The 17,671-nt window shown below is 42.6% G+C and overlaps 1 pseudogene; it reads right to left on the bottom strand.

Annotated features, from left to right (window-relative positions):
• LOC121272961 overlaps nt 1-17,671 on the bottom strand; it is a 43,824-nt pseudogene that overhangs the window by 904 nt on the left and 25,249 nt on the right.

Genomic DNA, 17,671 nt, shown 5'->3' with positions numbered 1-17,671 from the left:
GGTGAATAACAAGTGCAGAGTCTGGGATGTTGACAAGTATCATGCATTGGCTGTTAATGAGCTCAAATGTTTGAGAACAGGAAGTGAAATGGCATGCAAAAACAAAAGGAAATTGGAAATGAGGTGTAGTTGGAATAGAGAAACAGGCAAGAAAATGGAGGAAACAGCCGCAGCCTAAAGTTGCTAAAATCAATATTTAGACCCGAGGTTGCAGGATGCCCAGGAGGAAGATGTGACATTTTTCTCCAGATGTTTGTAATGGGCTGAGCTGGTGCGCGCAAGATGCCAAATGTTGAAAAAGTCAAAGTGAGACTAGGATAGGCACTGCACACTTGCAGACAGAATGGACATATGGAATCATAAAGCATGGAGGCGGTTGTTTGGTCCATCATGTCTAACTGGGTTCTCTGAAAGAGCTACTAATCAGTCCCACTTCCCTGCTCTTTTCCCCAATTCCCTTTTGTAAGTTACTATTTGTTAAAAAGTTAATTTAATAAAGTTACAAGATATGTTGGTCTTCCTCACGTTAAACAGACTATACCACTCAATACCAGCAAATACAGTACATTAGGTTGGAGCAAGTACATGTAAATTAATATCTCACATGAAAGATTTGCGAACAGTAGGGCAGGAGGAGGCACATGGATAGGTCTTGCATCTCTTCACTTTTCCGCAGCCTACAGACAAGACTGATATAATATTTCCAGTATCTTAGTCAGTAAATTTCCTATGGCATTGCACAGCTTCACCTTTTCACCCAGACATCACAGCCATCTAATGGCCATAGTACAGTTGTCATGTTCAACTGCTAACAGCTATGTTTAACCTGGCTTGTCCTTTCTAAACCCATTGCTCAGGCAGTTCCTGTTGAGAAACGGGCTAAATAGGGACTTCCTGAAATTAATTAGAGGCAGATTTTTGAGGGAAGTTTATGTAGATTGGCAGCTGGTTGTAAATCCTGGGCTCTGATGATCCTGAGCAATGACCAGATTATCAAGTTCAGAAAAACCAGTAGGACAAGATTGAAATTCCCTCTTGTTTTTTTAAATACTTTGAAAATGATGTCTGCAGTAAGATAGAGGTGCATGAGACCTTCCTGCAAGTGGATAAATGTCCAATATTTGCACTTTCTCATTTATTTAAAGAGTGTTGTCCCAATTTTATTAACTGATGATTTACTCTCTGTGAGAATGGTGCCAACCTCTAATATGTACATTTCTGGCTAACCCACCATTTTTCATACATTTTTAGCTGGCTTTATTTTCTTACCCCAAGTAGCTGTAAAGGGAATATTGTTATCCAAAAATCAATAAAACCAGCGACAACTTTCCACCATTTCCTTAAGAGATCTAAAAACCTTTAGGGAAAAGCATTTATCTTAATGAAGTGGCTGCCTTTCTGCAGTAAAATGTTAGGGGACATATTCTTTCCTTGTGATTTAATTTTCACTTGTACCTATATTACTGTACTCTGTTCCTCCAACATTGGATTGCGTGCACTCTTCCCACTACTCTACTGGCAACCATTCTTTTAATCATAACTCACTGTCCTTTGGAACTCCCCCAAAGTTCTTAATATAAATTTTTCAAAAGACACTAGGTATTAAAAATATAGCTCCACATGGGAGAAATGTGGAAGTCAGAAGTGATTTTCTGTAAGTTTCGAATGCTCATTTTGAAAATTTTTCTCGTGTGAATTCTGTGCTCAGCACCCAGTATCAGCATGGGGTCTTTTGAAGGCAGTTACACAGAACAGCTAATCGCAGAACAAACTTCCTCTACTCTACCTCCAAATCTGTGAAGAGCACACACTGTTGAAGCAGTACAATATTTTTCCTTTTCCTATCCGAGCCATGCTGTGGCCTCTATAAATTACAGCCCAATTTAGTTCCAATTTGTGGTGAATTTGGGGAAGTTCTGTGCTACTAGCTCATGATTACTCAATTGAGACAGGCCAAACCCATTTCACCTTGGATTCTTTCGGTCAGATTTGCGGACTTTCCTTTGATTCATTAGTAACACTTTGACCTTTAACCTCTACCACTGGACTGAACACTGATCCGAGAAGTGAAAGGTCAAAATGCCAATTATGCAAAACCTACCTGATCAATTGAGTCAGCAGAACAGGCTCAGTACCTGAGCTGATCAGTCTGTCCTCAGAAGGGAAGCTCCCAGCTCTCAAATGAACAGCTGTGCCGAGTGTCTCACTATGGCGATAAGCTTTGTCTCTGGGGGAGGAAAAGTGGCAGGTTTGGTGCCCGAAGTGTGTCACGTATTGGTCGATAACAGGATTCAGCCAGACATCTGCATACCAGACTGTTCTGCTCTTTGAGCTGAACGAGACAACATGATGACAAGCAGCTCCTGTGGGAAATGCGGCTAATGAGAATGAGACTCTCGGATAATGAAGTGCTATCAGTAGTTCAAGATCGTGAAATCATTGCTGATTTCTAATATTCTTGTAATGTTCATTTTTTAATTGCCATTTTCTTTCATTAGTTCAGACAGACAGCTCTAAACCCCAGGAGCAAATATCAAGTTACTGTCAGTGTTTTCTGTTATGTTAATGCTGTAAATGTTAAGCCTGCACATCCTGTATCTTGTGATCCAATTTCACCCTGCATAACAGCCGCAATACTTTGGAACATCCCAGAAAAAGAAATCACAGTTAACTCACTGTAAAATAATTAAGGAAGATCCAAAAAAAAATTCAGCATTGGTTTACTGATATCTGTATCATTTTAAATAATGTTTTCATAACTGGGTGAAATAGGCCACATTAAAAAAGGGAGAACAAGCTGAGTCTCACCGCAGGCCACACACGCAAGTCTCCTGGTAGCTTGTTAATGAATGGTGTTGGGAGTCCTGGAAACAAGTGACCTGCTCTCTCTGTCACATATACGCGGTGTGACGCAGTGAAGCCAGAAAACAGCAAAGTATAAAAAACATACTGGAAGTGAGGTTGGTCTAGGTAAAAATGGAGAAAAAAAACTCCTTTGAAATACCTTAAGCATTTTAAGCTTTTCAATTTTCCTCACTGGCAGCAGTAAGAACTGCAATAACTTGTAAGAATTTTGACGAAGAGGAAAAGAGTTTTATCACAAAAGTCTGTCCCATTAAACTAATCAATCCCATAAACCCTCTCAACATACCCTTTTCTCTCCAGGAACAGGTCTAATTCTTTCATACTGTCTGCTTCAAAAGTGTTCCTCTTTAACATTTAATTCATACGATGTTGCTTTTTACTCCTAACTTGTTTATTTTTAAACTGGAATTTAGGTTTGAGAAGTTTCCGTGATAAGGGTGCAACAGAGCCCAACCTCCCATTAAATCAGTACTGCCCCAGTGAAGAACTGAGACTTGAAGCACTACTACACCACAGTCCAAACCTACTAGCAGTTTGACAGGAATCAGTAATTTAAAGCAGTGCATCAGTCAATATATCACCCCTCAGCTCAAATTATCCTGCCACCCAACCACCACTCTTCTTGCTTGGTTAGTTAGCTGTAATTAAGCAGCAAGAGCTTTACTCTTTTTCCAAGGGTTTTTTTAATTGTGTGTGGATTTTCTTGCTGCATTTTTAATTAAAGAACACATTGGAACACTACAGACATAACTACATTTTTACTTCTATATGGTATAAATCCTGTCTAGCTCTACACTTGCAAAACATACCTACTTGGATTTTTGTAAATTATAAACCCGAATGCAATATTGTTATACTCACCTGAAAATCTCCATTTCAAAAGAAATTATGAGATTAAAAGTCGTTGTTCCAGAGTTCTACTATGGCAATAGAAAAGGATGCTTTTTTTCATTTGAGATGTTATGTCGCAATGTGCACGAGAAGTTATGCAAGGCAATACTTAGCAAATCTGCCTTGCCAGAAACCAGTACTTGATGTAGTGGACTACCAGGATCTGCCAAGGTTCTTCTTACTAAGAGCAACAAGTCCATTTAAGGACTGTCAGCGCTGTATGCATGTTCAGATGTAGTTTCGCTATTTATTGTTTTTGTGTTTCATATCATCACCTGATTGTAAATATCAGTTGCTGAATCTGTATAAGCTCCTGGGTGTTTAATACTCATCAATTCAAAGTCTCCAGCAGAGAAGTACATTTGATATAGTAAACAGATTACTACCAGGGGCGATCTCAGTGCCTCCTCAGTAATTGCTGCAAGAGGAATGAGAAGATAACTGATGACTTCTCTTCTGTTTAACGCAGTCTATTTTTGTAACCAGGCCCACCTCCTTCAAATAAAACCTAATCCTTCAATAAAGGACCCACCCTGAGACATCACAATACATCAGCCCTCTTTACCGCTACATGATCAAATGAATAGTAATCAGCTGAATGAATGCCAGAAGAAAATAAGTATACCATTTCCTGTATACACTAATCTCCAGGAATAAAACAGTTTCACATAAGGACACATAAAATCATAGACTAGAATGATACAGCAGAGAAGGAGGCCATGTTCCCTTTTAACACAACAAACTCCAAATAAGCAGAAGCCAAACTACTCAGTACCTACTTTCCCTGGGTGTTCCATTTTCTTGCTGCCATTCTAGGTGTGAGCCGAGGGTCAGTATTGCAAAAGGCGGCCGGCTACTGTGCTACAAGGCACTCATAGGACCAAGGAGGACTTCCCCTCACAGCAGCTAGTTCCTAGAAGGGAACCGCTCTGGCTGCATTTCTGGAGCTTATACCAGAGCATTTTCCTACATGTTATGAACGTAGTCCTTTGAGGCCAGTCTCTGCAGCTGTCCTGGGTGACAGCAACCTCAAGAAAGGTTGCTTCCAGCTGCCAACATTCCACTGGATCCAGGATCTGTATTCTCAATGGTCAGCAGAATGGCTAGTCTAATGTCAGCTATCAGATCTTGAAAGCCCTCAGACACATCATCCTGTATTCTGTGTCCCATGGTCTAGAAGATGGCACAGAGTATTGTCTATTGTCTCCTGTTGTCACCAGAGCTGCAGTGTGCGAAAGAAAGAAAGACATGCATTTATACAGTGCCTTTCACGATCTCAGGACGTTCCAAAACGCTTTAAAGCCAATTAAATACGTTTTGTTGAAATGTAGTCACTGTTGTAACACAGGAAGGATGGCAGCCAATTTAGGCACAGCAAGCTCGCGCAAACAGCAATGAGGTAATGTCCAGATAATCTGTTTTAATAATGTTCATTAAAGGATAAATATTCACCAGGTCACCGGGGCTGAACTCCCCTGCTTTTCTTTGGAATAGTGTCATGGGATCTTTTACGTCCACCTGAGAGAGCAAACAGGCCTCATTTAAACGTCTCAATTGAAAGGAGGTATGTCCTTCATTGCTGCATTCCCTCAGTACTTCACTGGACTGCCAGCCTATATTTTATGCTCAAGTCTCTGGAATGAACACACAACCTTCTGACTCAGAAGCGGGTAGTGCTACCAACTGAGTCACGGCTGACAACAGCTGCGTTGGCAGGATTTGAACTAGTTCAGTAACATAACCTAATGCTACTGTACCCCAGGTGGAACAAAATGGGATAAAAACCATAGATGAGCCATCCAGTTGCTTGACAGTGAACTGAATGCACATAGGGGAGGCAGTGGCATAGTGGTATTGTCACTGGACTGGAAATCAGAGACCCAGGATAATGGTCTGGAGACCCGGGTTTGAATGCCACCATGGCAGGTGGTGGAATTTGAATTCAACAAAAATGTAGAATTAAAAGTCTAATGATGACCATGAAACCGATGTTGATTGTTGCAAAAACCCATCTGCTTCACTAATGCCCTTTAGGGAAGGAAATCTGATGCTCTTACCTGGTCTGGCCTACATATGACTCCAAATCCACAATAATGTGGTTGACTCTTAAATGGCCAAGCCACTCAGCTATATCAAGCTGCTACAAAGTCAATAAAAAGGAATGAAACTGGACAGATCACCCAGCATCGACCTAGGCACCGGAAATGACAATGGCAAACCCAGGCCCTGTCAACCCTGCAAAGTCCTCCTTGCTAACATCTGGGGGCTTGTGCCAGAATTGAGAGAGCTTTCTCACAGACTGGTCTAGCAACAGCCTGACATAGTCATACTCACAGAATCATGTTCCAAACACCACCATCACCATTCCTGGGTATCTCCTTTCCCATCGGTAGAACAGACCAAGCAGATGTGATGGCACAGTGGTACACTGTCGGGAGGGAGTTGCCCTGGGAGTCCTCAACATCTACTCCAGCCCCCATGAAGTCTCATGGCAATGATTACTTCATACTGCCCTCCTTCAGCTGATGAATTAGTACTCCTCCACGTTGAACAACACTTAGAAGAAGCAGAGGGTGGCAAGGGCACAGAATGTACTCTGGGTGGGGGACTTCAATGTCCACCACCAAGAGTGGCTTGGTAGTGCCACCGCTGGCTGAGTCCTAAAGGACATAGCTGTGAGATTGGGTCTGCGGCAGATGGTGAGGGAACCAACAAGAGGGAAAAGCATACTTCACCTCACCAACCTACCTGCTGCAGACACATCTGTTGATGACAGTATCAGTAGGAGTGACCAACGCACAGTCCTTGTAGACAAACACATTGAGGATACCCTCCATCGTGTTGTGTGGCACTACCACCGTGCTAAATGGGATAGATTTCGGACTGATCTAGCAACTCAAAACAGGGCAACTGTGAGGTACTGTGGGCCATCAGCAGTAGGAGAATTGTACTCAATCACAATCTGTAGCTCACGGTCCAGCATATCTCCCACTCTACCTTTAACACCAAGCCAGGGGATCAACCCTAGTTCGGTGAAGAGTGCAGGAGGGCATGCCAGGAGCAGCACCAAGCACACTTAAAAATGAGGTGTCAACCTGGTGAAGCTATAACACAGGACAACATGTGTGCCAAACAGCATAAGTAGCAAGTGATTGACAGAGCTAAGCGATTCCACAACCAACAGATCAGATCTAAGCTCTGCAGTCCTGTCACATCCAGTCGTGAATGGTGGTGGACAATTAAACATCTCACTAGGGAGGAGGCTCTACAAATCTCCCCATCCTCAATTATGGGGGAGCCCAGCACATCAGTACAAAAGATAAGACTGAAGCATTTGCAACAATCTTCAGCCATAAGTGCCGAGTAGATGACCCATCTCGACCTCCTCTGGAGGTCCCCAGAAACACAGGTGCCAGTCTTCAGACAATTAGATTCACTCCACATGATATCAAGGAACGGCTGAAGGCACTGGATACCGCAAAGGTTATGGGCCTGACAGTATTCCAGCAATAGTATTGAAGGCTTGTGCTCCAGAACTTGCTGCACCCCGAGCCAAGTTGTTCCAGTACAGCTACAACACAGGCATCTACCTGGCAATGTGGAAAACTGCCTAGGTGTGTCCTGTACACAAAAAGCAGGACAAATCCAACCTGGCCAATTACCACTCCATGAGTCTACTCTCCATCATCAGTAAAGTAATGGAAGAGGTCATCAACAGTGTTATCAAGTGACACTTGCTCAGCAATAACCTGCTCACTGACGCTCAGTTTGGGTTCTGCCAGGGTCACTCAGCTTCTGACCTCATTACAACCTTGGTTCAAACATGGACAAAAGAGCTGAACTCCTGAGGTGAGGTGAGAGTGACTGCCCTTGGCATCAAGGCAGCATTTGATCATGTGTAGCATCAAGGAGCCCTGGCAAAACTGGTCAATGGGAATCAGGGGGGCGAGGGGAACTCTCCACTGGTTGGAGTCATATCTGACACAAAGACAGATGGTTCTGGTTGTTGGAGGTCAATCATCTCAGTTTCAAGACATCACTGAGGGAGTTCCTCAGGGTAGTGTCCTAGGCCCAAACATCTTCAGCTGCTTCATCAATGACCTTCCTTTCATCATAAGGTCAGAAGTGGGGGTGTTCGCTGATGATTGCACAATGTTCAGCACCATTCCCAACTCCTCAGATATTGAAAGCAGACCATGTCCAAATGCAGCAAGATCTGGACAATATCCAGGCATGGGCTGACAAGTGGTAGGTAACATTTGAGCCACACTAGTGCCAGGTAATGACCATCTCCAACATGAGAGAATCTAACCATCGCCCCTTGACATTCAATGACATAACCATCGCTGATTCCCTTACTATCAACTTCCTGGGAGTTACCATTGCCCAGAAACTGAACTGGACTAGCCATATAAATACTGTGGCTGTAAGAGCTGGTCAGAGGCTAGGAATCCTGTGGCGAGTAACTCACCTCCTGACTCCCCAAAGTCTGTCCACCATCTACAAGAGTGTGCTGGAATACTCTCCGCTTTCCTGGACGAGTGCAGCTCCAACAACTCAAGAAGCTTGACACCATCCAGGACAAAGCAGCCTGCTTGACTGACACCCCTTCCACAAACATTCACTCCCTCTACCACCAATGAACAGTGGCATTAGTGTGTACCATCTACAAGATGCACTGCAGAAACTCACCAAAGCTCCTTAGACAGCACCTTCCAACCCACTACCATCTAGAAGGACCAGGGCAGCAGATACTTGGGAACACCACCACCTAGAAGTTCCCCTCTAAGCCACTCACATCCTGACTTGGCACCATTCCTACACTATCGCTGGATCAAAATCCTGGAAGTCCCCTCCTAACAGCACTGCGGGTGTACCTACACCACACAGAATGCAGCAGTTCAAGAAGACAGTTCAACACCAACTTCTCAAGGGCAATTAGGGATGGGCAACAAATACTGGCCTAGCCAGTGACGCCCGTAAATGAATTTAAAAAAACTATCCCATTTATCTGCATCTGCACTGTTTACCCAGAAGCAGCTTTTCCAAGACTCCACTCTGACTGCTAAGCACCCCCAGCACCTTACTCCTGTTTTACGCAGGATTCAGGCACTGGAAGCCGTCCTACAAATAAGCAGACCCACAACATTCTGGCACATTCAGCTCTGTAGAGCATCAGCAAATCCAACTCTTAATACATTATTGAATTTCAAGGCATTACTAACAAACTTCGTGCATAAATAATAGTTACTTGGTCAAGGTACTGGAGGGCTGATCAGCACTTCTGGAACCATTTCACCAGGAAAAGTTAGCGATTTCACAGAGGTGGAGACAAAATTGGAACTTAAAACTAGCATGCAGGTGCAGCAATCAATAAGGAAGGCAAATGGTATACTGGCCTTCATCACAAGAAGGGCACAGGAGCAAAGATACCTTGCTGCAATTGTATAGAGCCTTGGTGAGTCCGCACCTGGAGCATTATGTACAGTTTTCGTCTCCTTATTTAAGGAAGGATGTACTTGCCCATAGAGAGAATGCAACAGGGGTTCACCACACTAATCCCTAGGATGTTGGGTCTGTCCTATGAGGAGCGATTGAAGAAACTGGGCGTGTATTCTCTGGAGTTTCGAAGAATGAGAGGTGATCTCATTGAAACTTACGAAATTCTTAAAGGGCGTAGATATCGATAGGATGTTTCCCTTGACTGGGGAGTCTAGAGCCAGGGGACATATTCTCAGAATAAGGGCTAGGTCATTTAAGGCTGAGATGCGGGGGAATTTCTTCAATAAGAGGGCGATGAATCTTTGGAATTCTCTACCTCAGAGGGCTGTGGGAGCTCAATCATTCAGCATGTTCAAGCAGAAATCTAACGATAGATTTCTGGAGACCAATGACATCAAGGAATATGGAGATAGTGTGGAGAATGGTGCTGAGGTAAATGATCAGTCATGATCTAACTGAATAGCGGAGCAGGCTCAACGGGTTGAATGGCCTACTCCTGTTCCTATGTTCCTGTGGAACCAAATCAAAAATAAAAACCCAAGCTTTGCAAACTGAACGAGATAACAAGTTTTAAGCAGAACTGGGGGAAGAGTGGAAAAACTAAATTAATGCTCAGTCGCTGGATTTCATTACCAAAGTGAGTAATTAGTACTTCACCTTAGACTCACATCAAGAACTCTGTGAACAAAGTCACAGCAAAGGACAGCAAGAAGCAGAAAAGGTTGAGGCAAGACAGTTGCTCGATCTACCCACCTGCAAAGTGATGAAGTAGGTTCATCCCAACACTGGCATCTCCTCCAAGGCCACAAGCTGGATACTGATAACTACATTGCGTTTCAGGCAAGGCAAGGAGAGTGCGAGTTGGGCAGCTTTTCCCTTCTCAGTTTATTCCCAGCTGAGTTAAAAGAAAACAAGTCCTAAACATAAAAGTTATCTTCGTGGGGTGATTTCCAGTAAACCACCAGGGCCTTTCCTTTTAAAACAGTGTTTTTTTTCCAGCCTTTAAAGTGATTACAGTTCAAATAAGCAAATAGCTCTCCTCCTCAAATGCCATGTTGGTTGTTTAGCTAAAGTCATGTGATTTCTTGGAAAAGACTCACAGTCAAAGGTGAATTTATGATCTTATGAAAAAAAAATCCAGGTCAATTCTCAAATGTCCAAATAATGCATTGTCCTTCCAATATTTTTAAAAGAAAATACAGTTCTTGAAGATACGATTTCCGTACACCCTTTATCCTGGCAAGTTATTGCCACATCTTCAACATCCTTTGATTTGGGATCCTTAAATATATCATCATTTCCCTTGACTCTGTTCAAATACCTGCTGTCTGGCTGTCACCATTCTCTTATCACTAAAATTGCCCTCAACCAAAGCCAAGGGTGATATATTTTATGAATGTCATCATAGTGTATTGTTCCTCCTCACTCTCTGCACAGCATTTAACACAATCAATCACAACGTCCTCCTTCAAAACTTTTCCTCGTCACGCTCCATGCACATTGGATTGCTTTTTGAAAGAACTGGTGCAGACTCGATGGGCCTGCTGTATTGTACAATTCTATGGGACTGTTGTAGGATGGTTCCATTCCTAAATTCCTGCACAGCTCAAGCCTGTCCAGCAGTGGCTTTTCTTCCCAACCCCAAGTCCACCTCTTCCTCTCCAAAGTTCCTCAAGAATCTATTCTTGGCCATCTGCTTTTCCTCATTTGCGTGCTGCTCCTCAGTAACATTTATTTACAGACACAGGAATAACTTACATATGGATGTGTTGACACCTGGCCATATCTCGCTACCACCACCATGCTGCCAACCTACTTGTCTGATATCCAGTGCTGTATGAGTCTTGTCTTCATCTTTTTCAATATTGAAAGACTGAAACTGTTTTCTTCAGCCCCCACCACTAATTTGTTCACTGCCTGACCAGTCTCCAGCTAAGCACGATTGTTCTCTACCTCAGCCTCCGGTTTGACCCCGAGCTGAATTTCTAAGCCCCTATCTTCTCTCTCACAAAGTCCACCTACTTCAATTCAGCAACATTGCCACTTTTAGCTGCCCCACCAATCAAACCCATATCCATGCTATCATCTTCAAACTCAGGCTTTTCTAATACTCTCCCTACTGTTCTCTTGATCCCTGCCCTCCCAATACGTCAATTTATATTAAACTCTGCTGCATGTAATTTGCCCCACTAAGTACTGCTCACTTGCTCACGTCTTGCTAATCTACACTGGTTCCCATTCCCCATGTATTAAATTTTAGAATGTAATATTCATATTTAAATCCTTCATGGCCTCAATTCTACCTAATTTCAACAATCTCCTCCAACATAATGTCCTTCCATCCCTTTGAATGCACTATTCTTCTGACACCCTCCTGTATAACCACCCCTCCTTGTCTTGCCATTGGTGGTAGGACTTTCAGCCACCACCATGCCCCACCCCACCATACTCCCTTCTTACACCTGTGTAATTCTGTCGCAGCTCTTCAATCATGCCTTTGATAATCCATGTTAATCTCACTCATCCATTTACCTATTCCAAATATGAAAGCTAAGAGTTAAGTTAGATACTGGTAACTATTTCTTTTGAGAGAGTTATGGACCTCCAGAATAGCGTACCAAAGCCTGGTGTAAATATAGATTCACAGCCATCCTTCAGAAGGGAGCAGAATGTATTCTTGAAAGTGGAGAATATAGATTAGATTTTTGATATGATTTAGTGTGGCCTCCTGGAGCTCACCACACTGCCTTTGGGAATTGAAGAGGAATGAGCATTTCCTAAATTGGCCTCCGGCTTTTTGTCTTTTCCAGGAGTTTGTGTGACAGATAGCGGGATTTAACGCTGTGTGTAAAGTGTATTATGTTTGGATCGTATGGCTTGATGGACCAGATTGTCTGGTTTTAGCTTTTTTGCATTTGGCATTTGTTTTCCTCATACTCTGAAATGCCTTAGAATGCTGCTGTTGTGCTGCTGTCAAGTGACTTCACGGTGCAACATTGCAAATGAAGAGTAAGCAAAATGCCAGGACCACTCTGCGCATGCATTTCCCCTTTGCCACAACTCACAGGGAGAACTACACCATCTAATGGTAACTTCAGAGGAGGGGTAGTCTGCCATGATCCCAGTCTGCATTTTAAAAGGACTTTGGGATTCAGGTTTAAATGAGAAAAAGTTTTAAAGGGCAGGTGCTGGGAACAATTTATACCAGCTGTTGTCTCCTTGTATTTCTGGATCAAAAACATGTTAAAATCAAAATATGTTTGCCCTACAGGTACTTTCAAGGTTATGACATTCTTGGGTGTGACATCCATATTTCAAGTGCAACACCCTTTGGATCTGCTATAGATGCAAAACCCTCTCTATGTAATATATGAAAGTTCTTACATATATTTTCCCACGTTCTTCTAAAGTCACACTTAATTATTGCATCCTGTTGTGAATGCTTGTCGCTTTTCAACCTATTGCTCTAATATATTGATATTTGTCCATGTCCCAATTTGTATTTCCTAATCCGGTTCTCTACATCCCCATTCATCTCAGGATTACCAAAATTGTGTTGCTTTTACCCCTGCCTACCTACATTCTGTCTCTAATGCTGTACAGTGCTATGGAAAACTCAATTTCTAACATAAATAATAGTAATCCTGGATACAAGGTGTTAAGGAGAGACAGGGAAGAAAGAATGGGGATGGGGGTGGGGTGGGGGAAGGGGGAATATTGGCAATATTGATTAAAGATGGCATTACAGTACTGGAGAGAGAGGATGTTCCACAGAGGTCAAGGATGGAATCTCTGGCTAGAGGCAAGGAATGAAAAAGGTGAAATAACATTGATTGGTGTAGTATATAGACCACCAATTAGTGGAAGGCATGTAGAGAAATAAATTTGCAAAGGAATTACAGAGAGGTGCAAGAATTATAGAGTAATCATAATGGGGGACTTCAATTATCCAAATATAGACAGGCATAAGAATAGTGCAAAGGGACAAGAGGGGAGTTCCTGGAGTGTATTCAAGATAATTTTCTGCAGCAGTATGTTTCCATTCCAATGGAGGACATGCACTTTTGGACATCGCTCTGGGGAATAAGTTGGCCCAGTGGATCAAATATTAGTGGGAGAGCATCTAGGGGACAGTGACCATTGTATCATAAGGTTTAGGTTAATCATGGAAAAGGACAGGGAACAATCCAGAGCAGAGATAATTAATTGGGGGAAAGCCAACTTCGATGGGATAAGAATGCATCTGAGTTGAGCGAGTTGGAATCAAATGTTGCAAGAAAAGATGGTGGCTGAACAATGGGCCACCTTTAAAGGAAAAGTATTGCAGGCAAAGTCGAGATATATTCCCTTGAAGAGGAAAGGTAGGACAAATAAATCCAGATGACGAGAGAGATAGAGATAAAGATGAAAAGGAAGAAGTGCGTGTATGACAGATGTCAGGTAGAAAATACAATGGAGAATCAGGATGAATAAAGAAGGACCAGTGGGGAAGTGAAGAAACTAATTACAGAAGCAAGGATAGAGCATGTAAAGAGGCTGACAATGAACATAAAAAGGAATCCCAAGGTCTTATATAAGCATGTAAATAATAAAAGGGTGGTAAAAGAAAGAGTAGGGCTGATTAGGGGCACAAAAAGGAGACTTGTATGTGCAGGCTGGAGAACTAGCAGAACTGTTAAATGAGTACTTTGGATCTGTCTTTACAAAGAAGAACTTGCCACCCAGGCCAAGGTGAGAGAGGAGGTAACTGGTACACTAGAAGAACTTACAATTGAGAGGAAGGTGGTGTTGGAAACGCCATCTTTACTTAAAATAGATAATGTACCAGGACTGGATGAGATGGGCCCAAGGGTACTGAGGGAAGTGAAAGTGGAAATTGCAGAAGCACCAGTGATAATCTTCGAGTCCTCCTTAGACACAGGGGAAGTGCCAGAGGACTGGGAATTGCAAATATTATACCCTTTTTCAAAAAGGGGTACAAGGGATAAAGCTGGCCAATACAGGCCAGTCAGTTTACCTTCAGTGGTAGGGAAACTTCTGGAAACTATAGTACGGGATAAAATCAATAGTCACTTAGACAAGTGTAGGATAATTAAGGAAAGTCAGCATGGATTCATCAAGGGAAAATCATGTTTGACTAACTTGCTGGAGTTTTTTGAGAAGGTAACAGAGAAGGTTGATGAGGGCAACGCTGTTGCTGCGGCATATATGGATTTTCAAAAGGCATTTGATACAATGCCACGCAACAGACTTGTGAGCAAAATTCTAGGTCATGGAATAAAAGGGAAAGTTGGCACTTGGATAAGAAATTGGCTGAGTGACAGGAAACAGAGAGTAGTGATAAATGGTTGTTTTTCAGATTGGAAGAAGATTTGTCGTGGAGTTCCCAAGGAGTCAGTGTTGGCACCCTTGCTCTTCCTGATATATATTAACGACCTAGACTGTGGTGTACAGGGCATGATTTCAAATTTTGCAGATGATACAAAGATTGGAAATGTTGTCAACTCTGATCGGGATAGTCTTGAACTTCAAAAGGACATAGACATGTTGGTGGATTGGGCAGACAAGTGGCAGATGAAGCTCAATGCAGAGAAGTGTAAGGTGATTCATTTTGGCAGGAAAGATATGGTGAGTATGAAATAAAGGGAAAGCCTCTAACGGAGGTACAGGAACAGAGGGACCTCAGTGTGTACGTACATAGGTCACTGAAGATGGCAGGGCATGTTGAGAGAGCAGTTAATAAAGCATGTGGTATCTTCAGCTTTATTAATAGGGGCATTGAGTAGAAGAATAAGGAGATCATGTTGAACTTGTGTAAGACGCTAATTAGGCCTCATCTGGAGTACTGCGTCCAGTTTTGGGCGCCATACTTGAGGAAGGATGTGAAGGCATTGGAGAGAGTATAGAGGAGATTCACAGGAAAGATTCCAGAGATCAAGAACTGTAGCTATGAGGGTAGATTAGTGAGGTTGGGGCTGTTTTCCTTGGAGAAAAGAAGGCTGAGAGGAGACTTGATAAGAGATATTCAAGATCCTGAGGAGTATGGACAGGATAAATAGTGAGAAACTGTTCCCATTCAAGAGAGCATCAAGAACTAGAGGACACAGATTCAAAATAATTGACAAAAGGGGTAAATGTGATGAGCAAAAAAAATTTTCATCCAGAGGGTGGTTGGAGTCTGGAACAAATTTCCTGAATGGGCGGTGGAGGCAGGTTCGATCGAGATATTCAAAAGGGAATTGGATTGCTGCCTGAAAAGAAAGAATGTGCAAGGTTACGGGGATAAGGCAAGGGGCTTGGGACTGGGTGGAATGCTCTTTCAGACAGCCAGTGCAGACTGGATGGGCTGAATGACCTCCTTCTGCACTGTAAAGATACTGTGAACACCATGGACTCATTTGCAGCCAATATTTTTGAATGGACCGTGGTTGAAGCTGCCTGCCCAGCCCATTACAACAAGCACTGCACCATCAGCTCCCAGAACATCCAGACCACCGTGCGGTCCAAGTAAAACACGACCAAGTACTGAAACAGCACAAAGCTTACACACCGGCTTTAGAACATGTGGTCAATTACCAGAAGCCCACCAGAAACCATAGCTTTCACAGGCCAGAGATCTTGATGCAAAATTGCACTGCACAAGCAACCAATCACTCTGCAAGGCCAATTGTAGAAATAGCAGATATTGTCCCAGATAAATCTCTTGCCCTAATGTTCATTGGTGCACAAGCCATTTCTCTACTGTCTTCCAAACACCAGACATCAGATTTTGTATGTGCCCTCAGTTTCTCAATCCAAGATCTAGCGGCTGGGATTAAGACTAACTGCACTAGTACACCCCCTAAAACATTTGCAGTAAACATCAGGATCCACAAAGGCCCATCTACTGGCAGGAAACCGAATTAGAAGATTTGACTTTTAGACAAAAATATAAAATGTCAAGATAGTTAGAGGAAGAATCTAAGTTCACAGATACTTTCAATAGATAATCAGCTGAAAGTTCTGTACCTGTATAATTTCAATGGGGTTGTTGCTGGGTGAATCACTGATATGCTCCGTTTCTTTTTAAATTCAGAATTCCACGCTGTATCACATTTCTGTTGCCATCCATAAGAACGAACATTTTGAATCCAGAAATGCACAGCACAGTAGTATTGTCACTGGACTAGTATTCCAGAGACCCAGGGGAATGCTCGAGGGGATCCGGGTTCGAATCCCACCATAGCACATGGTGAAATTTAAATTCAACAAAACCTGGAACTGAAAGTCTGATGATAACCATGAAACCATTGCCAATTGTTGTAAAAACCCATTTGGTTCACTAATGTTCTTTAGAGAAGGAAATTTGCCACTCTAAGCCTGGCCTACATGTGACTCCAGACCCACAGCAATGGGGATTGACTCTTATAAGCCATCTGAACAAGGCCAATTAGGGATGGGCAATACATGCTGATCTAGCCAGTGATGCCCACATCCCATGAACAAATAAGAAAAGCCGTATGAAGCCTATTTCCCAGGTCACTGCACAGCGCATGGACAAGCACAACAACACACTCAGGCCCTTCTACAGTTAGGGGGCGTGTAAAAACTATTAACCTAAAAAATGTTGTGTTTTCTTTTGAAGTATATGCTGATAGAATTGGGGATACACCATGTATTAATTTGAAAAGAAATAATTTAATTTATATACCACCTTATCACCTCTGTCAAATACATCTCACACTTAAAAAATGTTACTTTTGAAATGTAAGGATTGTTGTTGTGAATGCAAATGTGAGAACATTATATGCACTGTTAAACAATAAACAGGATGCGATAAATGACACTTAACCTCTTTTTTGCTGTTGTTGATCAAGGGAGGAGCACTGCCCAGGAGACCTGCAGAACCCCCTGCTCTTCTCTGCACAACACTGGGCAATCTTTACTAAAGTCCATCTGAACTACTGATAACTCAAACACGTTTCAGCTTAATACATCATTTGATAGCCAGCACTGCTGATAATGTAGCACTCCATCAGCACTGGACCAGAGTGTCAGCTGAATACAATTGCTTAAATTCAAGAGAACGGCCTGAATTTGTAACTTTTTGACACAAAGGGGATAGTGCAAACAATTGTGTCAACAATTGTGTGTGTGTGTGTGTTACACTATAGTGTACCACCATGCCAAACTGACCAATGACACTCACTGTCTATGATCACAAATGAAGAATCCCCTCTTGAATTAAGTAGCTGAGGACTGTCTATGCCCGTGGCTTTTGGGGGGGCGGGGGGGTGGGGTAAGGGGAGGAGAAAGAGATGTGGAGGAAGAAAAGAAGCAAAATAAATGATCATTCCTTCTGGCAATACCCATAATTGAAGGGTTTCACCATAATTTCCATAAGAAAAATAATTGACTGAAGAGAATATGTTCA

Source organism: Carcharodon carcharias, chromosome 37 (genome assembly GCF_017639515.1).
Source record: "Carcharodon carcharias isolate sCarCar2 chromosome 37, sCarCar2.pri, whole genome shotgun sequence".
Lineage (NCBI taxonomy): Eukaryota > Metazoa > Chordata > Chondrichthyes > Lamniformes > Lamnidae > Carcharodon > Carcharodon carcharias.
This window is presented reverse-complemented; position numbering and strand designations above follow the sequence as displayed.